The sequence below is a fragment of the Polypterus senegalus genome, chromosome 9, assembly GCF_016835505.1.
Source record: "Polypterus senegalus isolate Bchr_013 chromosome 9, ASM1683550v1, whole genome shotgun sequence".
NCBI classification, from domain to species: Eukaryota; Metazoa; Chordata; class Cladistia; order Polypteriformes; family Polypteridae; genus Polypterus; species Polypterus senegalus.
In genome coordinates this window covers 118,061,041-118,087,364 of record NC_053162.1, presented here as the reverse complement: position 1 = coordinate 118,087,364, position 26,324 = coordinate 118,061,041, and the positions used below count along the sequence as shown (strand labels likewise).

General features: G+C 37.8%; 1 protein-coding gene across 2 annotated transcripts in view; it reads left to right on the top strand.

The window, feature by feature from the left end:
• Positions 1 to 1,180: 1,180 nt before the first annotated feature.
• The window catches only part of LOC120535657 (C-type lectin domain family 7 member A-like), a 281,385-nt gene continuing 256,241 nt past the window's right edge, over positions 1,181 to 26,324 (top strand). For both annotated transcript variants that reach the window (XM_039763615.1, XM_039763614.1), the window contains exon 1: positions 1,181 to 1,278. The gene's annotated coding sequence lies outside the window, so the exon portion shown is untranslated. The remainder of the gene's footprint in view (positions 1,279 to 26,324) is intronic.

The window sequence follows — 26,324 nt, the reverse complement described above, 5'->3', positions numbered from 1 at the left end:
GGTTAAGAAGTGAGGTGATGATTAGTGAGCAGCAGTATGGTTTCATGCCAAGAAAGAGGTTTGAAATCATTATGAGTGGACTCAGTAATCACTCCCAGAAAAAGGTACTACAAGTACTAATAGCTGAATTGTCTGCACCTTCATACACTAGAATGCACTTAAATTTACATTAAGCAAGTCCTCTAGAATTGAAGAGCATGGTGTGGCACTATTGCAGGTCTTTTATGTATGAAATGTAGTCACAGAGTACAATGTCCAGAGTTTCACCTTCTGCTTTTGTACTCCAAATACATGCATAATAAGCTACAGCATAAAAGACAAAAAGTAAATTACTTTAAAACCGTTCTTTAACCATGTCTATGTCCAAAGCAATCTTATTTAAGCAGTGGGGTTTGGCATGTCTGATTTACTGTAGTATCTGTTGATAATCTAAAGTATATTTTTATATAAATGCCAAATGTAGAAAATAACTGTTTGAAATAAAATCAACTAAAACAAACGTGTTTCAGTTTCAGTAAGCATTCCATATTTTACATAAAGTTTAGGTCCTCAGAAGTCAACAGCCACATTTTGGATTTCAATGTCCCATTTTCCCAGAGTTGATTCCTGACTGTCACTTTCTGTGTAGAGTTGGGATGTTCTTCTTGCACCAGTACAAATTCTCTGGATATGTCGTCCCCAAAAGACAGGCACATAATATTAGAAGGTAACTATAAATTTGCCTGTTTCGCCAAGTGTGTGTGTTCGCGAGTGACGATGACCCGTACCTTTTTTAATTTAATGGTTAGCACGAATGCAGAATGCATACAGCACTTTAAGTAAGTGATAAGACTAAAAATAAGCACTTGCCATTGATTTCTACTGTAATATCTTATTATACGATCTGTTTTACACAGAAAAAGACAACAACAAAAGACGTTAACGAAATGGAAACTGACAGGTGTAATCCTAAACGTTTCAAATTTCAGGAATAAAAAGTAAATAACTGCTGTCTTAATCAAATTAATAATGAACTGGATGAAATAAATGCACATGTATTTAAATTCGCGTGTATATATGTACACTTACTGTATATATTATATATAAATGGCATTCCCTCTTGGTAAAAAAAAAAAACAAAAACAGCCAAATGTTTTGCTTTAAATTTTTGGGAACGTGACTCCAGCATTGATAAGTGCCTGACGTAAGCTCGCACTTCAGTTCTGGAGCGACTTCTGTGAGATCCAACAAGGTCGTGTTGGCTGCTTTTTTGAAGAGAACGTAATTTACGTCTTGCAGGTAAATCTCAAGTTTCGTGTATTACCTTGACTGTCTTACTGTATGTTTACCAAAGATGTTTACCAGAAAGTAGCACATAAGAAAGCGCTATTGTGTGAAGCCTCGGATCATGTTGCTACAGCAACTGTCTAAATGCAGCCAGGAAGCATTTTACTGTTATGGCGTGCAAGTGTTAGAAAAAGAATGGCGTCTCAAGCCAGATAAGTGCGTAAATAGACAAGAAGTCAGAATCGGCAGATATACCGGATATTTTAAAATGTTTTCTATTTTTGGACATGATTTCATTAACAAAGGTTAACTCAATCTTTGTTTGTCATCGTAGCTAAAGCTAGTAAAATCTTCAGTCGCCTCCAATTACTGTGTGCGTCACAAATTATATATTTACAATTTGTTTGCCTTAAATAAAAGTGATACTTAAAATTTCAGTATTATTGAAACAGTTAGCAGTAGGAGTCATTTGTAAATATCAAACATTAAATATTAAAGTACAACAATAGCTGTTTTGTTTACTTATTCGAATTATGTCGAATTGTATTACTCAAGAATGTAGCATTTTAAATTCAGAAGAAGCCAAGTTAAATCATTGCGTTATTACATTTGAAAACGACTTGTTTTACTCTTAATTTGTAACTGGTTAAAATATTCAGTGCTTTAAAACCACAGAGCATCTAATTTTTAGAAGATCAGCTTCATAGTAAAACGCACGAAAGTCAACAGTATTTGCTAATCATCAAAATGACGAGTCATCGTTATGTGATTCGTTTTCATTGTCTTGTTTCACAACTAAAAATAATAACGTCCTGCAACAAAACTTCTGCTTTCTTGATCTGCAGACAAACGCTATGCGGCACTGAAATAAACTTGGTAATGGCACATCGCTGCGGATTAAAAGCGTGTTCATTTCCCCCAAATAATCACTCACCTGTTCGAATGCATACTATCGGCATATTGCATTCACCCTGTGCGGATGTTTAAACTATAGTAAAGTAGTTTTTTTTTAGAAATTTTTAGACAATGCCAACGAAATACAGTCTAAGATGAAATCCTTTAAGTTTATTCCAAAATCTTACCGTGCATATGTCTACGCCGTATACAGTAGAAATGGCGAAAAAAGAATTAAACGTCGTGTTGTAAAGGTTTGTCTTCTGACTGTATATATATATATATATATATATATATATATATATATATATATATATATATATATATATATATATATATATATATATACACATCTAAATCACATTTGCAATAATTTTGGTGTTGGGCAGTTAACACTATTCCACGAATTCCAACTGCCATACTTAATTACGGTCTTTGTCTAGTTTACTGCTTCTTCCGTAGATCAAGAAGTGAGCGTACTCACTTACTCAGTAACTCATTATGAACTTCTTATAATTTATGTGGTAAACATGTCTGTGTTGTGCAGTTTTAACACAAGCACCATTACAATGACACATACTTTCTGATTTCTTTTTATTGCATTTATTCATTTATTTTGTTATTTTCCAGATTTATTAACTTGAAGATGTACAAGATAAACAAGATCTCAATGTAGTGTCAAGCTGACAAAGTGATGTATGCAAAAATTAAAAATGTAGTACAGATAGGAGAAAATAACGCTCTGTGGAAAGGGTGAGGCCAACTGAGAATATATATGCTGTGGTTCAATAAACTGCATAAAGCACAGTATGGTCTATCAAAGACCTCAGATCTAGAAAATCAGAAGTTTGCTCATAGGTTTGATTTAAATGTCACAAATGAAGATGCTTGACAAACAGAACTAGATGGATATTTCCAGAGAGTAGGAGACACAAAACAAAATTAATGACAAACAAGCGTTGTGTAGAAAGACTATGCACCAAATATTAGAATATGTTGGTTCTTGTGTTTTTTTCCTTAAAAATATAATATGCATATATTCAATCCTGAGGTCCCACACCATGGTTGCAGTTTTTGTCCCAACCAATTTCATCGTTTAACTGGATTCCTCTATTAATTAAGAATGATGTTAATTATCAGCTTGTCATAATTAGAAATTGGTTATACTAAATCATTACTGAATAAAGCAAGCTTTTTACATGTTCCAGATAGGGATAGAACTTTTCTTTTTATCTCATTGTTTAATAGTTTGATATTTTTGAATGTTCAGGTTATTTAAGCCATTGTTGGCTAATAAGCACACAAGTTGCTAATACTGAGTTAACTGCCATTTTTCATAGAATGTCAGTGTCTTTTGAACCTGTGTCTCATCATTACATTGAAAGAAATAAAGGAGTATGACATATTTAAAGTTATGAGGATTAAATTTTATTTAGAAATGAAAAAGATCAATCAAAGGTAACAGTGACTAACTGTTTACAAAACTGATTGAAACAAAACCTTGGAGATATACTAGAAACCCAGGACTGAACTTGGAATGTGTATGGTGTCGGGTGTACTAGATAAAAAAGTGAATATTTGAATTATGTATTTATAGTAACAAAAGAGTGAATGGAGAATGACTTAGCACAAACTACAGTACACTGTAATTAGATTTTTAAGTTCATTGGTGAAATATATTTATTCTGTGATAACTAAGCATGACCTTTATCTGAAATAAATATATGCTTAAAAATATAACTAGTACTTTAACACACGTTTGATTGTGAGCCATGTATTTTAAGGTCTCATGAAACATCATTTTATCCAAACTAGACATAGATAACTTTTTTCATGTTTTTGTAAATATTATATTAACACAATAGCAAAAAACTTGTCCACTGAAAAATGCAAATTAAAATACACCAATTAACAAGGTGCTAGGTAAAACAACAAACTTTAGATGTCTGGCTAGAAACAATGTTTCAAAGTGAATTCAGCCATTTCTACAAACCATTTTCCATCCATACGTTTTTTAAGAGTCCAGTCTTTTTTTATGACTCCAGTGAGTCGTAGTCAGTCCTGGCAGTATTCAAGCTCTGAAAGCAAGCATCTTTTTATAATAAAGCTTGGAACTACAAAAGTGAAGGCAATTGCCATCATATCAGAAAATATTTGCAGAGGTCACAACAGTTGGATAAGAGCTGAATACCAGCTGCAAATATACTTTTTATTTCATATAAGAATGCAGACTTTATGAAATAATAAACTTTTGTTTAATATACTGCCTTTCTATAATGAACACCAGTCCATCACAGCTTGAACAAACTCACACACAGACACTTGGGCCAATTTAGGATCATCAATTCACCTAACCTGCATGTCTTTGAACTGTGGGAGGAAACCCACACAGATATGAGGAGAACATGGAGCCTGGGACAGGAACGATGGTCTCCTTACTGCGAGTCATCAGAACTACTATTGAACCACCCTATCTGTTTGAGTAGAAGTTAAATAGTATCAGGTCAAGAATAGTACTCGAGTTACTTAGAGTTTGTAATGTACTGGAACAATAACTCTGTTATGCTTTTCAACAGTTCAGAAATAACATACAGTATATTGATCTGAAATAGCCAAAATGATATTTAAATACCAAAAAAAAAACATTTTTCAAAACTGTTTCATGCATTGTACACAAAGTTACTTTTAAACTGCTTATAAATGTTTTCATAAAGCTTAGCTTTGTGAAACTAAAAATACACCCTTCTTCATTTCCAAGTAAACAAACTTTAAATTCCCTTTAACTTGCAACTGCCTTTAATTCTGATCTATACACTACAAAATTAAGGGATCTTTTATTATGCAACCCATTTATCTGATTTGACAGCCTGATACTTTTACTACTAATAATAATAATAATTATGATAATGAATTTAGGAAAGCACAGTATGACAGTAGCTTGCATTGCCTTACCCTTTTGTAGTTCTCAGTGCTGTCTAAGTGATGTTCTATGACTAACACTGTTTTGTGCAATGGACTTCAAATTCAATCAGAGGTTTTTGCCAACCTTGAGAATAAGTTGACAAGCTAGCTACAAAATTGGAGACAAACGACCACTTTCAGCAAAACTTTTCATTAATTTGGGTTGGGGTTCTTATACGTTGGAATTGAGCCTTTTAGTTGTACAATGATGACAATATGTGGTATAAGTGTTGTTTTTCTATTTTCAGTTTGAACATTAACTAAATTAACTAAATTTTAAGCCTGGGATGCTTTATGTAGCTACCCAGTCCATACCTCTAATTTTCTAGCTATTTAGCTAGACCTTCCAGAGGAAAGAGCATAATATTTCTGAGTAACTTTTCAATAATCTTTGGTCAATGATTTTAGCCAATTATTGTCAATGAAATCATTCAACATAAGTCATGAAATTGTTTAGGATTTGATTTTGGCTACTGGAAGTTAAAAAAAAAACTGTGAATTTCCCAGCTAAAGTGGCAACAATTAGAGCCTTTTTTACCTTGAAAGCGCAACAGCATTTTCTTGCTGGAATAAGTGAAATCATCATCCATCCATCTTTTTATACTTATCTGAGATCGGGTCATGGGGGCAGCAGCTTGAGCAGAGATGCCCAGACTTCCCTCTCCCTGGCCACTTCTACTAGGTCTTCCGGGGGAATCCTGAGGCGTTCCCAGGCCATCCGAGAGACATAGTCCCTCCAGCGTGTCCTGGGGCTTCCCCGAGACCTTCTCTCGGTTAGGCATGTCTGGAACACCTCACCAGGGAGGCGTTCAGGAGGCATCCTGATCAGATGCCCCAGCCACATCTTCTGACTCCTCTTGATGTGGAGGACCAGTGGCACTACACTAAGCTCCTCCTGGATAACCAAGCTTCTCACACTATCTTAAAGGGAAAGCCGAGACACCCTGTGGGGGAAACTCATTTCAGCCACTTGTATTCACAATCTCGTTCTTTCGGTCACTACCCACAGCTCATGACCATAGGTGAGGGTAAGAGTGTAGATCAACCGGTAAATTGAGTTTTGCCTTACGGCTCAGCCACGTTTTCACCACGACAGACTGATGCAGAGCCCGCATCACTGTAGACGCTGCACCGATCCGCCTGTCGGTCTCCTGCTACATTCTTCCCTCACTCGTGAACAAGACCCTGAGATACTTGAACTCCTCCACTTGGGGCACGATCTCGCTCCCAACCCTGAGAGGACACTCCACCATTTTCCGGCTGAAGACTATGGTCTCAGATTTGGAGGTGCTGATTCCCATCCCAGCTGCTTCACACACGGCTGCGAACCAATCCAGAGAGAGCTGAAGATCACGGCCTGATGAAGCAAACATAAGCACATCATCTTCAAAAAGCAGTGACCCAATCCTGTGCCCACTAAACCAGACCCCCTCAACGCCCTGGCTGCCCCTAGAAATTCTGTCCATGAAAGTTATGAACAGAATTGGTGACAAAGGGCAGCCCTGGCGGAGTTCAACTCTAACCGGAAACAAGTTCGACTTACTATCGGCAATGTGGACCAAGCTCTCACACTGATTGTACATGGACCTAACAGCCCTTATCAGGGAGTCCGGTTCTCCTACTCCTGGAGCACCCCCCACAGGATTCCCAGAAGGACATGGTCGAATGCCTTTTCCAAGTCTACAAAACACTTGTAGACTGGTTTGGCAAACTCCCATGCACCCTCCAGGACCCTGCCAAGGGTGTAGAGCCGGTCCACTGTTCTGCAACCAGGACGAAAAACAACACTGTTCCTCCTGAAACTGAGGTTCGACTGTCTGACTGACCTCCCTCTCCAAGACCCCCAAATAGACTTTTCCACGAGGCTGAGGAGTGTGATCCCTCTGTAGTTGGAACACACCCTCTGGTCCCCCTTTTAAAGAGGGGGACCACAACCCTGGTCTGCCAATCCAGAGGCATTATCCCCGATGTCCATGCGATATTGCAGAAGCGTGTCAACCAAGACAATCCTACAACATCCAGAGCCTTAAAGAACTCCGGGCGTATCTCATCCAACCCCAGGGCCCTGCCACCAAAGAGTTTTTTGACCACCTCAGTAACCTCAGTCCCAGAGATGGGAGAGCCCAAGTCCGAGTCCCCAGGCTCTGCTTCCTCATTGGAAGACATGTTAGTGGGAATGAGGAGGTCTTCGAAGTACTCCCCCCGCCTGACCCACAATGTCCTTTGTCGAGGTCAGCAGCGCACCATCCCCACCATACACAGTGTTGACACCGCACCGCTTCCCCCTCCTGAGATGCTGGATGGTGGACCAGAATCTCCTCAAAGCTGTCTGGAAGTTGTTCTCCATGGCCTCTCCAGACTCTTCCCACACCTGAGTTTTTGTCTCAACAACCACTGAAGCCGCATTCCGCTTGGCCTGCTGGTACCTATTAGCTGCCTCCAGAGTCCCACTGGACAAAAAGGTCCTGTAGGACTCCTTCTTCAGTTTGAGGGGATCCCTCACCGCCGGTATCAACCATTGGGTTCGGGGATTGCCGCCACGACAGGCACTGACCACCTTATGGCCACAGCTCCGGTCAGCCTCCTCAACAATAGAGGCACGAAACATGGCCCATTCAAGCTCAATGTTCCCCACCTCCTGCGGTACGTGGTCAAAGTTCTGCTGGAGGTGGGAGTTGAAGCTGCTTCTGACAGGGGACTCTACCAGAGGTTCCCAGCAGACCCTCACAATACATTTGGGCCTACCAGGCCGGACCGGCATCCTCCCCCACAATTTGAAGCCAACTCACCACCAGGTGGTGATCAGTTGACAGCTCCGCCCCTCTCTTTGCCTGAGTGTCCAAGACATGTGGCTGCAAGTTCGACGACACAACCACAAGGTCAATCATCAAACAGGCCTAGGGTGTTCAGGTGCCAGGGTAACGTGGATCCTCCTCCCCATGGGCTCACCACCTATGGGAGGGGCCAAGGAGGTTGGGTGCAGTGTGAGTTGGGTGGTGACCGAAGGCGGGACCTTGGCGGTCTGATCCTCGGTTACAGAAACTGGCTTGTGGGACGTGGAATGTCACCTCTCTGAAGGGGAAGGAGCCTGAGCTAGTGCGCAAGGTCGAGAGGTTCCGGCTAGATATAGTCAGACTCACCTCGATGCACAGCTTGGACTCTGGAACCAATCTCCTTGAGAGGGGCTGGACTCTCTACCACTATGGAGTTGCCCCCGGTGAGAGGCGCCGAGCAGGTGTGGGCATACTTATTGCCGCCCAACTTGGAGCCTGTGCATTGGGGTTTACACCGGTGGATGAGAGGGTGGCCTCCCTCCGCCTTCGGGTGGGGGGAAGGGTCCTGACTGTTGTTTGTGCGTATGCACCGAACAGCAGTTTGGAGTATCCACCCTTTTTGGAGTCTCAGGAGGGGGTGCTAGAGGGCATACCTTCTGGGTCCCCCCGATCCGAACCCGAGTGGTGTTTTGTTATTGGACTTCTGTGCTCGTCACGGATTGTCCATAACGAACACCATGTTCAAGCATAAGGGTGTTCATATGTGCACTTGGCACCAGGACACCCTAGGCCTCAGGTCGATGATCGACTTTGCACTGGCAACCCAACAATGGCCACCTGTGACCCAACAGTGGCTGAGAAATACTGGTTGAGGTGTTATGTGTGGTGTGTGTGAATAGCTCCGGGACTCTGTCTGAGGTTGTTACGGTAACTTTGCCCTGGGCTGTCAGGAAAGGCATTGCGCAGCCCCACTCCCCATAAGCCAGCACAGCGAAAAGCTGATATAAAAATGTATGTGTGTACTTTGCTTATTCCAGATGTGAAATGCAAGAAAAAAGCTCCATAAATAAATAAAAACACACTAAACCTCTATGGGACAACCGCAACAGGCAGTAAAAGATGTGTGAATTGCAGCAATATCCATTGTACAAAAGTTAAGGTCTCACTGTGTCTAGTGGTAAAAAGAAATTGTTTCAAAGACTGGCATGAAAAATAATTTTGAAAGTAAATGTTTTTATTAGTGCATAATTATACGTACATGTGTATATACTTTTTTTCTAAAAATTAAAATATATAGCTGCAACTGCAATACTTACTTTGAGGGCTTGTTTAGGTGCAAGAGATTAAATATTGCCGTAAAGGGACATAAAATATTTTACGAAAGGAAGACACCTTGTGGTAAAAAGTATAACTTTGCTTTGCTATGAGATATAAATGTAGACTCTGTACAATGATAGTTGACAGATTGGGATACAAAAGAAAATTGATTGCAGGGTCATCATAAAATTTTGCATCATAAAATGTCTAGGTTAAGTACTGCAAAATCCAGTTATGTTTTATTTAGTTGCTATTGATGTAAACAATGTTTTTCTATGCATATAAATACTTTCTTTTAAAAATCTGGAGTGTTTCACCTGCTCTTCAGCCATTTGCAGTTGCTTTATTAACATAAGCAGACTAATAACTGATCTTGTTTAGGTATGTAATTTAGGCGCAGTAATACCTAAAAACCTTTTAGAGCATAAGAGGTTAAACTAAATCAGATTTCATAAAAATGTTTGCAGTTTGCCATCACTCTCCAGTTGTTACCGACTTTGCAGTCCTTATTCAGAACTGGACACCCCAAAGTCCTGTGTTGGGAACTTGCTAGTCCACTGTGTTGAGAGACTAGGGCAGAGTCATGGATGTTTATTACCTTGCTTCCAGTGCTGCTCCTGTTTTGTTTTGTGTACTTTGTTGATTCTTTTGTAACAATTTTTAATAGTTTGAAAATTACTTCACCAAAGTTTTCTTTTTTTTTTCTAAACTCACTCGTCCATTTTCTGTAATCATTTAAGTCCAGAACAGAACTATATGAGTCAAAACCTTATCCAAGCATGCTATGCTTTCCCTGATTCCACAAAAAGGTCATGTGTAGAAAGTAAACTTCTTTTAAACAAGCTTTCACAATAACAAAGTGTGGAAGACTGGAGCCAATAAACCTTAATGTATATGTTTATAAAATTGGAAGGAAGATCTACTCAGACATGTAAAGAATGTGCAAACTCCAGACAGACAGTGACTGTGATCAAGATTGAAATGCAACAGTGACAACCAATATGCTTTACAGATATGTAAGAAAGAAAAAGAAAGTAATGCTTTGAATCGCTTGAGTGAACAGGACTATATTAGTCTACTCCCCATTTCCACTATAAGGACAATAAAAGTTCAGAGAAAGAAAATAATATCTGAGTTTTTGTTAAAGAATCAATTATAATTTAGCTTCTTAGATGCACAATTCTATATTAATGTTACTGTCATCTTCACATTGTATTGATTCACAGATCAAAATTTAATCCCGTTGTTTTTTTGGTAGAAGTACAAATGGCCCAGACACTCTTTAAACCTTTCACTCCTCCACCTGGTGGTTTTACAAGGTAGTGCAACCAAATTACAAAAAAATTCTGAAAGTTCTGCATTTTCATTCAGTCTGCTATAGAACTGGCCCAGCATTCTTTAGCATTTTGAAAGGTTGGGTCAATATTTGAAAGAAAAAAAATGCTTAATTTCTAACAACAGATATACTGTATGAGAACAAAATTTTATTTATTAATCCATTTTAAATTAAACAAACGTTTTTGTTTAGGAATTATATTTGTTTAAATTAACAATTACTCTTGTGAATATGGTATTTTTAATATTTAGCCAGAATTAGATACACAATCTTTTAACAAATTGGATGTTCTATAAAAAAAAAAAAGCCTAACTGTCTTCACAATTAGTGCATTCCATTTTCATTCACAAGAGTTTTTTTTTAAATATACCAGACATTTTGTTATCTGTGTTCTGCCTGAAAATATGAGATTACAGATATTTCTTGGCCATCACCACAAACTAAATGAGGTAAGTAACAAAAAAATGTTGTTATAGGTTGAGTATTCATTTAATTAAGCTTTTAAATGTTGGAGGCAGGTTCTTTGGAAAAACAGTAATATTTCCGTTTTAAAACTGATCAGTCCATTTCTGTTATAACACTTCAAAGTGTACTAAAAACACTGACTAAACCTTCCGTTCTATCATAGCTGAAGAGGGAAATTAGACTATGTTTACATTTGAAATTGAAGAGTGTTCTAAAGGCTGCATATTATTAAGGTCTTTAAGCATTTACTCCTTATCATTATTTAATGTTAATGACAATGCAAGCTAACTATTTAAAAATATGAATAGACTTAATTTAGAAAGTCTGAGTTTTCTGATGTTTAAGTTGCTAGTATTAACTTTTATAGAAATGGCACTTCTCCTTGAAATATCTCCATCACATAAATTTTATTTTGCGTTGTTTGAATGTTTATTTTTATTTGAAAAACATACAAAGACCATTTGCGCTTTATTTGGAGATCTGGCATATCTGAAGAGCAACCAGCACAAAAGTTAAAGGTAGTGCAAACAAATTTTATACAGGGGTTTAAAGCATTAAGGGGTTATGTGTGCAAAATTTAGTGGTGCAGCAAATCAGTACATATATCCCTCATATATTGAAAGATATTTCAGTCCCTTTGCAATGAGAATTGGCATAGTAGTATTTTGAGATTATAGAAATTAATATATTCTAATTTTTCATTACTTTTTAAAAATATATTTTCTTATTAACATATGTATGTAGTGAATGTGTTCTCATTATTGGCATTCCTGGGTCATTTGGCTGCAGCCTGAACCTGATTATATTTCTTGCAGCATAGATCGGTCTTTCAGAAAGTGACATAAAGTGCCACCTTCAGAAACATAAAGTTGAGTCAAAAGCTTTGAAACTTTGAATTGTTTAAATATTAAGGGTGTGTGTAAAATTAAAGAAGTTTATCTAATCTAATTTAAAATAAATACATATATATTCTAATTTCAATTTTTTATGTGACAGTTCTAACTAAAAAAAAACTTTGTACCTGGAATAAACCTTTTTGAATATAAAGATCAAATACATTGTAAAATGCATATAACCAGGATTGTTTTGCACAGCTGGTGCCCTCATTATTCCAGTGGAAAAAGATTGTCTTAGGTTCTTCTACCTCTTACATACTCTTCCCAACTTTTATATGAGAAGTTGAATCTAGTTATTTATTTACTTCCGCCTACCTTACAGTTTTGGAACTGTTCATATATTTAGATCTGTCCTTGTTTAAATTGTCTGCCACCTGACCTTTGAGTCCAGTACTAAAAGGCATAAGGCGAAGCCGAATATGAGTACCTACAGGGCAGTATTAGACCAGTATGAGTATAAATGAGTAGCATCGGTGCATCTCTAGTTTTTGCCTTAGCCATAATACTATTGTTAGTTTGACCAGGCAATATTTTTCTTCTTTAGTTCAAACCTTGTTTTACTTTGACAGCACTCTTTGGCTTTAATAGCCGATTAATTACAAGATTCATATGTAGTTTTTTCTCTTATGTTCCCTTACTACTGTAATCAACTGTTAAATGACAAAGTATACCCCTTTTACTCTGTACAAGTGATGACAATATTTCACAGTCCTTTTTATTGACAATAAAAATAGATGGGTGGATGGATTATTTTTTTTTTTATTATTTTGGTTTTATTTAGAAGCAAATAACATCCCTTACAGTCAAGTCAAACTTAACGAGGCAAAGCAAACTTCAACCCCCGCCTAAAATAAAGTGAGGAGAGCCAATAACAAAATGTTACTCTATAAAAGGAACAAGAAAGGAGGAGTATTCTTTTCCCTGAAAAGGAACCTTATTCTAAAATGTTATTGATGAGATCCTACCATATTTTTAAAAAGTTTTGAGCAGATCCTCTAAGTGAGAATTAGATTTTTTTTCCTATTTCAAGTAGTATAGAACATCAATTACCTACTGACTTATAAGTACAACGTAGGAAGTATTTTAAGATAGGGAAGCTTTTATCTGTGGCACCTCTGCATGAGAACCACCTTTTCCACCGTCTCAAACGTACGCAGTTTTTAGTGTCTGGAAAACATTCAGAATTAAATCACTTAGAGATCTGTACACAGATAACGTCTTTGCATCCTACGAACAATTACACTCTAAATGTAACTTTCCAGTAACACATTTCTTTCACTACCTTCAAATTAGAAACTTTGTTAAACAAAATCTACCCGATTTCTCTCACATCCCATCTACCTCCCTCCAAAGCCACTAACAGCTGTGTTTGTTGATCTTCCAGATAGGCTCAAAGGTAAGAAGGACAAACAAATTGCAATTGCCTTTACTACATTATTGGCATATAGACTTATCTTGCTCAACTGGAAGAATCCTAACTCACCTCTTTTAAGTCAGTAGATAACTGATGTTATATATTACCTAAAATTGGAAAAAATCTAATTCTCACTTGGAGGATCTCTACAAAACTTTTTCAAAACCTGGCAGAATCTGATAAGTAATATTTTAGAATAAGTATTTAAATTGAGGAAGTGGATTCTCTCCCCTCTTTTTCTATCCTATCTATTTTTATTCATTTATTTATTTACATATTTTTACTCTTATTAAAGTGCTACTCTGCTGACATAGCTCTCTTTCTCATGGGTGGGGATCTATTTGTTTCAAACCAGTTTTGTTAAACTTGATTTGCATGTATGGAATGTTTTTTGATTTTAATAAAATAAAATATGTAACAGCCACTGTATTAAATGTATAGTACTTGTAAAAGTTACCTTTTTTTTCACTTTTATTCTGTCAGTCACGATCACGATACATACTACCGCCCCCCGTAGGGATCTGACACTGTTACTTTTTATATGCAACTGGAATAACTGTAGATGTGAGTGGTGTTTTGAGACAATCGAACTGGAAATTCTCTGATCTGGATGGATAAAGCTGACACACAAACTTTGGCAATTCTGCCTTATTCGTATCTCATTGTCACTTGATTTTATTTTATTCAATTTTATTGAGTGTTCCTGCTTACACTGAATTAGTATGCGACTTAAGGACTGTGATGTCAAAGCTGCACTGACAGAAAAACAGAGACATAGGTATATATGATATTTGGAATTATTCATTTTATGACCTTATAGTACATTTCAGAAAACATTGTGGCACAGATGCAACATTATTCATATTCATTCGTGTACCTTTTTGCGGTTGTAATCAATGGCTGCATTTTCTTTTCCCTCCGATCTTGCCCAGTCTACACAGGACTCATAGACATGCAGAGGAGAGAATGTTCCTTTGCAAGGTGTGCCATGAACGCTCTTCTGTTCTCAGTTGACTGCGTAGATGGCTTACACAATGCATGTGTTTTGATCGCCGCCAGGCTGACTTGTTATAGCACAAGCAACCGGCCACTTGCGTGCTGCTGCTACCACTGAATAAGCTCACGCCTTTGGGTGTCAGCGCGCAGCACCGGGGGAAAAAAAAAGAAACGTACAAATATATGTGACATTTTGAAGACATCATTGTATGACCTGAATTGTACCAATCAGAAAACATCATCGCACTAATGCAATGTTATTTGAAAATGAACAGATCAGGTGTAAATTTGTTACTTGTAAAAGTTAGGTTTTTTTACTTTTATTTTCTCAGTCTCGTTCATACTCTCCCTCCCCTTCTGATTTGACCCTAACTAACAGCGTCAGCACATGTTCTCAAGAGACGGCGGCATCACATCTCCAGCGATGGTGCTAGAGTGAAAAGAAAGCTCTGCTTTACGTAATCTGCATTCAACTTTTTTTCTTTTTCAGTGAAGTGCTCCCTCACTTTAGAAAGTTTCTGTCTCAATATTTTTCCATCTCCTTCCCCCTCCTCTATCCAACTCGCCATTGCAACCACATTTATTTTACTTTACATTCTTCTTCTCCTCAGACATTCTTCTTCATTGGTAGGAACTGTGTGCAGTCTTGACAAACAATAACAAACGATACTGCCCCCAGACGTTTATGTAGTGATTTGCAGTTACAAAAACCAATGTGGTTCTTTGTGACTGGAGCCTCTATTGAAGGTTCTGTTCATGATGCATCGGTAATATAAAATCCGTGTCACTGATTTTTTGTAGTCAAAGTTGCCGATTACGTCGACTAATCGTTGCAGCCCTAATTAACAGTAATTTGTATATAAAGAAGTACTACAACATTTTATTTTTATTGCAGACCAGGCTTGTGTATGTTAATTAATCTGTGTCGATGTCCTAGGACCTAATGTATAAATGGTGTGCACGCACAAAAATGTTGCGTATGTCCGTTTCCACACTCACATCGCGATGTATAAAATTTAAACCCACGCACACTGGGATACAGCATTTAGCACACACTCTCTCAGCCAGGTTCAAAGTCTATTTGAACTTCACCCATATAGTGTGGCAAACACTTCTTTCCTTTCATCGTGCTTCAGAAACAGTTTCATCTGAAGAGCTCTAAACGCACTCAGTGCATATGATGATGACTGGCTTCTAAGTCGATTTAGATTTCCAAATGCTATCTTCTTGGAGCACTTGATATCATTTTTAAGATGAAATGCAGTAAAGTATATATATTGTATTATACAGATACATTTTTAACTTAATTTAAGTAATGTATACTGGTAATAATTAAATGTGTGGACATGGTGGACAGCGGTAGCGATAAACTGGTGCCCTGTTCAGGGATTGTTCCTGCCTCACGCTATATGCTTGCTGGGACTGGCATGACCCTAGATGAACAAATGAATGGAATAATTAATTTTACTACAAAGATATTTCAGTGTTTCATAAAAGTTTTGTAGAATCGGTGTGCTAAGCTTATAGATGGCTTGGCATTTATTACAGAGCTGATTGTGTGGCAATTGCTTACTTGGAGAAAGAAAAGGAAGGACAGGAATTGGAGTTTAGTATGTTTGAGACAGACAGTACTGCTGCAATAAATTATTTCATCGAAGGTCATGCACAGTGCAGCAAGCATCTTGCGGGAGGCAGGAACAATCTCTGAACAGGATGCTAGCTCATTGCTACAACATGAATGTAATGTATTCTGTGTCCTGTCGGCGGAAGTGAAAGCTGCTTTTTGAGAAGCACATAGAGATTCACACACATAGATTACATAGAAGAAAATGCAAAACGAAGCATTTAACGTGCTACTTTAGTTACGATGGGATTTGAGAAACTAGTAAATTAAATGATTTTCAGATGAAGTTTATGACGTTCTACTTTAGTGACAAAACAAACTACATGATTAAAGTGGAAATTTTAAAATTAAAGTTGACATTTGGATTTTTTTTTTTAACTTTGTCCCTATTGTATTTTACTTTTCTCTGTACCCTAATATGCTTCCATATGACGCTCAGATGGTGAGCTACGACTCCCCTTTTTACGGCGACTTTGAGATCTGACCACTTTTTATTTATTTTGGGCACTTTGTGACTTTATGAACTTGAACTTTCGAGTTTCTCCGCCACTCTGTGTCACTCGATCAACTTCCTTTTGTTGTTTATATCACTGCTTAAACCAACAAATAGTATGTTTTCCTTGCCTCTACTTGGTATTCTCTGAAATTCTTTTTTTTCCTCCGTGCTTTGGCTATATGTCTTTTCACAGAACACAATACATAAGGGGCTATTTATATTGATTTGCATATTCAAAGAGGCGTAATTCTGGGAGGAGTCTGGGAGGGGTGACAGGTGCGTGCACGAGCGTTACATTTCACACAGACTGGGATTTATGTAGCAGAAGAATGTGAAAGTTGGCGTACGCATAGATTTATGCATCTGGATTTTTTGTGCCTACGCGCATTTCCGCTTTTGTTGGTACGCCATGTTATAGTGTGAATTCTACGCACAGCATTATACATGAGGTCCCTGGTGTATTCTAGATCTATTCTGATCATCTCGCTGATTAACTGAGATGACTTCTTGGTTTCCAATTTATTTTTGTGAGAAAAATGTGAAATAATCTGTCCTCTTAAAAATGTCTTTTGTGTTTCCCAGAGTATGACAGCTGAGACCTCTGAGGATGCATTTGTCTCAAGAAAATAATCAATTTGCTTTAATATGAATTCTTTACAGTTCTCATCAGATAATAACAGAAGGTTAAGACGCTAACTGCGAGATGAGCGTGTAGGACGCAGTAATTTAAGCTCCATGATGAGAGGGGCATGGTCAGAGATAATGATAGCATCGTACTTACAGGATTTGATAGTGGGGAAAGAATTTTTGTTTATGAGGAAATAATCAGTTCTTGTGTAACAGTGATGTGCGTGTGGGAAGAAGGTGTATGCTCTTAGGTTAGGATTTAAAAATCTCCATAGGTCTTAAAGTTATGATCTTTTAGAAGCTGTGTAATTATCTTTGCAGTATTAGATGTTGTCGGTGTTGTAGGTGGGGATCTACCCAGATCAAACAAAGTCTCCAGCCATTATAATTTTGTGAGTGTTCAGATGAGGAATAAATGCAAATACATTTTGGAAGAAAGCTCTATCATCCACGTTAGGTGCATATATATTAATCAAAATCGTATTAGTGTTAAATAAATTACCCATCGCCATGACATATTACCTTTCAGAATCGGATATTGCATCTGACACTATCAATGGAGTGATTCTGTGTATTAAGATTCCCACACCCCTTGTTTTCTTTGTATAGCTGGAGTGAAAAATTTGGCCAGACCACTCTTTTTGTAACTGATACTGTTCCATGCTTAATAAGTGTGTCTCCTGTAAAAATACTATTTTGGCCTGTTAAATATGAGAGTATTTTCTTTCTCTTTAATTTGTGATAGAGACCCTTGACATTGCAGCCCACAAAGTTCATGTATTGGTCATTGAAATATTGTTTCGGAACTTTTGTTAAAATTTTGTAGTCTTAGGTTAACCTTAGGTTACATTGTAACATATGATAGCTTTGACACATATTTCTTTTTTATTATTACCAAGTAATACAGCTATGGAGCATACTGTTATGTTGGCACTTACAGTTAATGGGGTAAAGGGAATAAAAAAGAAACAGCATTTTGGTTTTGGTCTCGTCCGATGCGAGAGATGGACGTCTGAAGTGGAGCTCCGGTAGCAGTGGTGTTATTTTTCATATTATTTGCTTAATATCCTGAGATATCCTGTATTTATTCAACCTGAAAGGGACTGCTACAGTATATGTAAGCACATATAAACATGGCCAACAAGAAGGGGGGTTCGAAAGAATCGAAAACTAAAGCTACACCCAAGCTGCAATCAGCAAGCCCCAGTTCAAGATACGGCCTTTCAGAGACAGACCTGGATCAGATGGGCGAAAGCACAGACTCCTTGGGACCACGGTCTGCTACATCGTCGCTGGCCGAGAGCGAAAAGGGGAGCGAAGGTGTGATCGTGAGTGCAGATCTGGATAGCGCGCCGATTGGAGAAGATCACACGAAACTGGAAAGGGCCTTGAAGTCCGCGGCTTCAATTACGCGAGCCTGGAGCAGCGGGGACCCCGGCTACAGCAAAGTCTGCTGCTTCATCTACGGTACAAGAAAGCACAATTGAACTATCTGAACTGAAGGTTTTGCTCGCTAAGCTCACGTAAGATATAAAGAAAAGTGAGAAGGCTAATGAGAAAGCAAGGGCAAAGGCACATGAGAGACTGAAACAGGAATTGAAACAGGAGGAGAAACTGGCCAATGAAAGGCTGCGACAGGAATTCCAACAGGCAAATGAAAGGCTGCGACAGGAATTCCAACAGGCAACTGAAAGGCTGCGTCAAGAGGTGCAACTTGAGCTTCGACAGGTGCTGGGTAAAATTGAAGAGCGCATTCAGGAAAACTCGGTTAAACTGATCACGCTTACTGATCAATTGGAGGATTTCAAGGAGACATTCACAAATCGGATTGAAATGGCCGAACATTTAGCTGCCAGTGCTGAGGAAAGAGCAGTAAATGTCAGTTCCGAATGCAAAAAACTCGGAGAAAAACTTGGAGACAGACTGGCTGCTTTAGAAGATGGGAGTAGAAGGTATAATGTCAGAATTGAAGGTCTGCCGGAGAATCGAGAAATTTCTATCCCTGTGAAATTCGCAGCTGAACTTTTTTCTAAAATAATCGGGGACGACTTTAAAGCAGAATCTGAGATAGCAACGGCTTACCGCGTACATGGATCAAACACCGTCAGACCCCGACCAAGATCTTTTATAGTTCGTTTTGAACGATTATCATTTAAGCTAGAGGTGAAGATATTATATATGAAAATAACCACATTCGTATCTTCCCTGACTTCTCTCCAGCAACAGCTACTAAACGCGCAGCCTTCTATAATATTAAACAGCGGCTACTGCAAGCCAGTGTCAAATAAAGCCTCCTGTATCCGGCAAAACTGAAAGTGGAATGGCAGGGTCAATTCTATGTCTTCACTAGCAAGGAAGATGCAGAAAAGGAATTAAGAAAGCTGATCCCGGGACTATTCTTATACGTAATAGTGAGTCATGGCGGTTAATGATAAAGCAAAGATTAATAATCTTTTGTCTGATCTATTCGTTTTAAAATACGGGTTTTTATCAGCATATATTCTAATATAATCTCAGTATTACTAGGGCGCTATCTGTTTATGTTTTATTGTGCTTAATTATTCTTTCTCCTCCTTTTTTTTTCTCTTTTTCTTTTCTAATTATTTCATCTCTACCCTAAATGAGACTGTTCAATATCATACCCTTGGTTTACTGTTATTGCTATTACTGCATTAAGACTTGTTATGCTTTTTCTGGACACATTTTTAACACCATCCCCCGGGTTTATTATCTGGGTATATCATCTTAATGCACTAAAATTGCTGAAGACTATATATATATTTTAAGTGCAAAACTACTTTTTTTTTTAGAGATATCTCAATCTTTACCCTAAAGCGCCGCTGCATTGGAACTTGTTTTGCTTTGGACGTACTCTGTCTCTGGGTATGTCAGAGGACTGGGACTGTGTGAAGTGGGTTTTAGCCTCACTTGGGGAGGCAAAAAGGGAGGGTGGGGGGTTAAGGGGGGAGAGAAAGAGAGCAGGCCTGATCTATACCTAATCTATCCTCTCAATCTTTATAATTATAATAAGACTATAAAATGACATCAAAAACTCAGAATCAGTGTCTCCATGATGGGACAGTTAACTTCGTAAGCTGGAATGTTAAAGGCCTGAATCACGAATTAAAGAGAAAGAAAGTACTCTCTCACCTAACAGGTCTAAATGCTAAAATAGTATTTTTACAGGAAACCCACTTAATAAGCAAGGATCAGTTCCGGCTGCAAAAGACTGGACTGGCCAAATGTTCCATTCTAGTTTTACAAGAAAACTAGAGGTGTGGGAATTCTCATACATAGAACAGTACCATTTGTAGCATCAGATGTAGTATTGGATCCTGAAGGGAGATATGTAATGGTCATGGGAGACTTATCTAACTGTAAAATGATTTTGATAAATGTTTATGCACCTAATGTTGATGATAAGGAATTTATACAAAATTTATTTGCATCCATTCCCAATCTGAACACTCATAAAGTTATAATGGCTGGGGACTTTAATTGTGTTCTAAATCCACTTTTAGATAGGACTTCCTCCACAGGGGAACGGCATCTAACACTGCAAAATAATTACAAAGTTTATAACTGATCACAACTTATCAGACCCTGGAGGTTTTAAACCCAAATTCAAGAACATATTCTTTCTACTCACCAGTACATCATTGCTACTCAAGGATTGATTACTTCTTTATAGACAATAACTTCTTGCCTAAGATTAAATCTTGCAAATACGATGCTATTGTTATTTCTGACCATGCACCTATGATCTTGGAGCTAAAATTACTAAGCCCCATACACTCACCCGCAGATGGGCCTCAACCCGCTTCTATTAGCTGATGAGAATTGTACTGAATTTATATCCAAACAAATCAAATTCTTTCTAGAGACAAATACATCCCCTGAGATCTCTGCAGGAATACTCTGGGAAACTCTTAAGGCCTTCTTAAGAGGACAGATTATCTCATATCTCCACAGAAATAAATCCGAGGCCAAGAAAGTAGCAGAGATAAAAAGCAAATTACTAAAATAGATGAAGAACATGCCAGACTACCAAGCGAGACTCTACATAGGAGAGGCAGGCTCTACATTTGGAATTAAACCTCTTGACAACTAAAGAAACTGAACAACTAATTTACAAATCCAGACATCATTACTATGAACATGGGGAGAAAGCTAATAATCTTTTAGCTCAACAAATTCACAAGCAAGAAGTGTGCAACACAATCTCGGTAATCACTACCACGAACGGAGATAAAATCGTCGAACACAAAAATATAATGCACACTTTCAGAGACTACTATAAATCCTATATACTACTGAGTTTAAAAAGACAATACACAATCTAATGCATTTCTGGATACATTACAGATACCACAAATAGACGCTTTAGTGTGGAGGAACTTGATAAACCTCTGGCGTTATCAGAATTACTAGATGCTATAAAGTCACTCCAAGGTGGGAAAGCAGCAGGCCCTGATGGCTACCCTGCAGAATTTTACAAGAAATTCTCCGCTCAGCTAGCTCCCCTCCTATTAGCAACATTTACAGAAGCCAGAGATAACCAATCTCTTCCACAAACCTTTCGCCAAGCACTAATCACTGTCTTTCCAAAACAAAATAAGGACTTATTACAATGTGCATCATACAGACCAATTTCACTTCTGAATAACAACGTTAAAATACTCTCTAAAATCTTAGCCAGAAGGATGGAGAAAGTGCTCCCTCGGTAATATCACAAGACCAAACTGGATTTATTAGGGGCGGCACTTATCTTCAAATCTTCGGCGCCTGTTTAATGTAATATATTCACCAACTAAATCAAACACCCCAGAAATATTATTATCATTGGATGCAGAAAAAGCATTCGACATGATTGAATGGAAATACCTTTTTACTACATTAGAGAAGTTTGGGTTTGGCCCAAACATTTGTGCATGGATTAAATTACTGTATACTAACCCAGAAGCTTCAGTTTGCATCAACAACATTTGCTCAGACTACTTTAAACTAGAACGTGGCACTAGACAAGGATGCCCCTTGTCACTGCTGCTGTTTGCATTGCCATTGAACCACTGGCAATACATTGTCGAAATACTGATCAGATAAAGGGGATTAGCAGAGAAGGACTGGAACAGAAAATCTCATTATATGCAGATGATATGGTACTGTATATATCAGACCCAGAAAATTCTGTGCCTGCAGTCTTGCTGAAGACTATATATATATTTTAAGTGCAAAACTCCTTTTTTTTTTTTTTTTTTAGAGATATCTCAATCTTTACCCTAAAGCGCCGCTGCATTGGAGCTTGTTTTGCTTAGGACGTACTCTGTCTCTGGGTATGTCAGAGGACTGGGACTGTGTGAAGTGGGTTTTAGCCTCACTTGGGGAGGCAAAAAGGGAGGGTGGGGGGTTAAGGGGGGGAGAGAAAGAGAGCAGGCCTGATCTATACCTAATCTATCCTCTCAATCTTTATAATTATAATAAGACTATAAAATTACATCAAAAACTCAGAATCAGTGTCTCCATGATGGGACAGTTAACTTCGTAAGCTGGAATGTTAAAGGCCTGGATTTATTAGGGGCCGGCACTTATCTTCAAATCTTGACGCCTGTTTAATGTAATATACTCACCAACTAAATCAAACACCCCAGAAATATTATTATCATTGGATGCAGAAAAAGCATTCGACATGATTGAATGGAAATACCTTTTTACTACATTGGAGAAGTTTGGGTTTGGCCCAAACATTTGTGCATGGATTAAATTACTGTATACTAACCCAGAAGCTTCAGTTTGAATCAAGAACATTTGCTCAGACTACTGGCACTAGACAAGGATGCCCCTTGTCACCGCTGCTGTTTGCGATTGCCATTGAACCACTGGCAATACATTGTTGAAATACTGATCAGATAAAGGGGATTAGCAGAGAAGGACTGGAACAGAAAATCTCATTATATGCAGATGATATGGTACTGTATATATCAGACCCAGAAAATTCTGTGCCTGCAGTCTTAGCAGCACTCACAGAATTTCAAAAGATCTCTGGTCTCAGAATTAATCTGAATAAAAGTGTACTCTTTCCAGTGAACTCTCAAGCATATAATATTAGATTAGATACCCTACCTTTTATCATTGCAGAACAGTTTAAATACCTAGGGGTAAACATCACAAGTAAACATAAAGCTCTATATCAACAAAATTTCGCTGTCTGCATGGAAAAAATTAAACAAGACTTGCATAGATGGTCAACCCTTCATCTCACACTAGCTGGAAGAATTAACACTGTTAAGATGAATATTCTTCCTAAACTCCTTTTTTTATTTCAAAACATCCCAATATACATTAATAAATCATTTTTAGGCAATTAGATTCAACAATAACCTCATTTATTTGGAATTCAAAACATCCACGCATCAAAAGAGCGACCTTACAAAGACAAAAGGCAGAAGGCGGCATGGCTCTACCTAACTTCCAGTTTTATTACTGGGCAGCAAATATACAGGCGATAAGAACCTGGACACAAATAGAAGAACATACACAGGCTTGGACCACAATAGAAGTAAAATCCTGCAGTACTTCTTTGTATTCCTTGCTCTGTGCTCCAATAAACACACGTTATCGGCAATATACTAATAACCCAATTGTGCTCCACTCACTTAGAATCTGGAACCAATGTAGAAAGCATTTTAAGACGGAGAAGCTTCTATCTGTGGCACCTCTGCAAGAGAACCACCTCTTTCAACCTTCACAAACATATGCAGTTTTTAATATCTGGAAAAATTTGGAATTAACTTGCTTAGAGATCTTTATATAGACAACGTCTTTGCATCCTATGAACAATTACATTCCAAATTTAACATTCCAGCTACACATTTCTTTCACTATCTTCAAATCAGAACTTTGTTAAACAGAACCTTCCAGATTTTCCTCATCTTGCACCCTCATCCATGCTGGAAAAATATTGCTCAATCTCAAGGACTTAGACTCCATCTCTACAATATATAAAATCATTTTACAATCCCTCCCTTTCAAAGATCCAAGAGGACACTGGGAAAAAGATCTCTCAATTAATATATCAGAAAAGGAGTGGAAAGTAGCAATGCAGAGAATTCACTCGAGCTCCATATGCGCAAAGCATACAATTATACAACTTAAAATTATATATCGAGCACATCTGTCTCGACTACAACTCTCCAAAATGTTTCCAGGGCATGATCCAACCTGCGAACATTGCAACCAAGTCCCAGCCTCACTAGGTCACATGTTCTGGGCCTGCACCAAATTAACATTATTCTGGACAAAATTTTTATTTACCTTCAGATGCCTTGGACTCACAATCCCTCCTAACCCATTAACAGCTGTGTTTGGGGTTCTTCCAGATGGGTTTAAAGTGGAGAAAGACAAACAAATTGTGATTGCCTTCACTACACTTTTGGCACACAGACTTATTCTCATAAACTGGAAGAACCCAAACTCTCCTCTTTTAAGTCAGTGGGAAACCGATGTGTTATATTATTTGAAGTTGGAAAAAATCAAATACTCAGTTAGAGGATCCGTACAGACTTTTTTCAAAACATGGCAGGATCTAATCAGTAATATTTTAAAATAAGTTCATAAAGCACAGAGAATTTATTAATTTAGGTATGTTTACAAGCCTTAAATTTAACGCTGTTTGGCTTGCTCTCTCTCTCAAGGGTGGAGATCGATCTGTTCTTAACTTAATTTTTCTCTTTGTAAAAACTTGATTGTTTTGTATGGATTGTAGTCAAATTAATAAAAAAAATAAATAAAAAAAAAAATAGAAACAGCATTGGTCTTTCTCTACCAACTCAACCACCTACTGCCACATCATCCCTCACACCCCCTCCATCTCGCCTCTGTAGGGGCCTCATGTATAATGTTGTGTGTAGAATTCACATTAAAACATGGCATATGGACAAAAACAGAAGTGTGCTTATGCAAAAAACATACATAACTTTGTGTGTACGCCAACTTCCATGTTCTTTCGCTACATAAATTCCAGTCAGCGTGAAATGTAACTCACATGACTGCTCCTGCTGCCCCCACCCCAACTCCTTCCAGAATTACATTTCTTTGAATTTCAGAGAATACCAAGTAGAGGCAAGGAGAAACATACTATTTTTTGGTTTAAGCAGTCATATAAACAACAAAAGAAAGTTGATCGAGTGACATAGAGTGTTGGAGAAACTTGAAAGCTCAAGTTCAGAAAGTCGCACAGTGCCTGAAATAAAAAAGAAGTTGTCAGATATCGACGTCGCCGTGAAAAGGCGAGTCATAGCCCACCGTCTGAGTGTCATATGGAAGTATATTAGGGAACAGAAAAAAGAATAAAAAGGGACACAGTGGGAATAAAAGCTCAAAATTTTCACTTTTATCAGGTAGTTTATTTTGTCATTAAAATAGAACGTCATGAACATCATCTTAGAATTGTTTAATTTACTAGTTTCTCAAATGCCATCGTAACTAAAATAGTACAGTATGTTAAATGCTTTGTATTCTATGTGTTCTTCTACAGTATTTACTCTGTGTGTGAATCACTATGTGCTTCTTAAATGGGCTTTCTGTAATGCCGACAGGACACAGAATCCATTACATTCGTGATATTACAGTTCTCTGAATAATTTAAATACTGAAATGTATACTTGATATCATTTACATGATGATAGGAATTAAAGCATGTATTAAACTTTGGAACATGGTGGCATAGTAATTGTTCATGTCTCATGCAAGGTGCTTGCTGCTCCGTGCGTGACCTTCGATGAAATAATTTATTGCAGCAGTACTGTCTCTTTCGACAGTACTAACCTTCAATTCCTGTCCTTCCTTTTCTTTCTCCAGATACCCAGTTGCCACACAATCAGCTCTGTAATAGACATTAAGCCTTCTGTAAGTTTAGAACTTCGATTCCTCAAAACTTTTAAGAAACATTGAAATATCTTCGTAGCACATGTTTAATCAATCCATCTATCCTTCCAGTGTCGCGCCAGCCCCAGCAAGAATATAGCGTGAGGCAGGAACAATCCATGAATGGAGTGCCAGCTCCTTGCCTAGGCTGTGACACTGTTTCCAAACATGTTTATTAACAATATACAGTAGATTATTTAAATGATTTTAACATTGTATCTGTATAATGTAATAAACATATATTGCTACATCTCATCTTAAAAATAATATAGTCATCATATGTAAATACACTCTTTATAAAGTGGCTCAGGTTGTACAATATTATAACTGTATCAC